The sequence below is a fragment of the Seriola aureovittata genome, chromosome 7 (assembly GCF_021018895.1).
Source record: "Seriola aureovittata isolate HTS-2021-v1 ecotype China chromosome 7, ASM2101889v1, whole genome shotgun sequence".
Lineage (NCBI taxonomy): Eukaryota > Metazoa > Chordata > Actinopteri > Carangiformes > Carangidae > Seriola > Seriola aureovittata.
In genome coordinates, this window is record NC_079370.1 from 11,656,829 (window position 1) to 11,657,926 (window position 1,098).

Below are 1,098 nucleotides of genomic sequence, written 5' to 3' on the forward strand. Positions count from 1 at the left end.
AGGATCAGTCATCCAAGAGGGTTGCCATTCCTCACCATGGTTACCATTAACGCAGTTCCCAAACAACCCTCAGACCAGAATTAAATAATCAATCAAAGTAATCAATGACTCGATCAACTGCTGAATACACATCTAAGTCACCACCAATCATCCGTTAAACTGCGGTGATGCATGTGCTGTCAGAGCTCTGTGTGCGTCGAGTCCGGAGAGAATCGAGACAGAGACAAGCAAGGCACACCTCAGCTCTCTGAAGTGGCTTCCCTTCTCTAAACACTGATCTGATAAGATAGGAGCAAAGCCCACCAGGAATTTGTTTTCACCGCTCTTTCACTGCGGCGCGGATGATAGCGAGGACATGTGGCGAAGAGAGCCACTTTGGCTCCGTCTCAAGGCGCACTGAGGAAGAGCCGGTGAATTCCACCAGAGAGGCAAAATCCAGGGTCGGTTAATGGTTCTGGCCCCTGCCAGAGTGACCCTGAGGAGCCAAACATCTGCTTCTCTTATTTGATGGGGAGGCAACAGGCAGCAATATCTGCTTGGCAGTCACCGTCAGCTCTCACTCGCACAAAAGGAGAGTGGCCCGCGACTCAAGGACATAGGCGAGAAATTACGACTGCTTCGATTCCACTACTCACTGACTAAACACGGATTCAATTAAACCCAGCTGAAGGTCATGTAGTAATACAATGTAAGCGACTCTGGTGCTGTGCTTAATGGAAGTCCTCATGGCTCTGGTAATATTTAATCCAACGGCCCACTCTGACTACCCCCATGTGTCAGCCATTCATATAGCCTCAGTGTTGTCATAACCAGAGTGGTGGGAAGGAGGTAAGGGGTCCCATGTGAGGAATGTGCTTCAAATTCAAAGACTTGTTGTTAACAAACTGTGCTAGTAAATGTTGCCAGATACAGAGAGATGACAGAGGTTGTTATTGCTGAAAATAGTGCTGGCGACAGAGAAGATAAAAATCAGAGGGGGGGGGGGGGAGGAGGAGGAGGCTGAGACACAGGTGAGGAGGCAGTAAAGTACAGTAGGCGGGGAGTGGATACAGTGGGAGGGAGAGAAGGAGAGAGGGAGAGAAAAAAAGGAGATAAGGA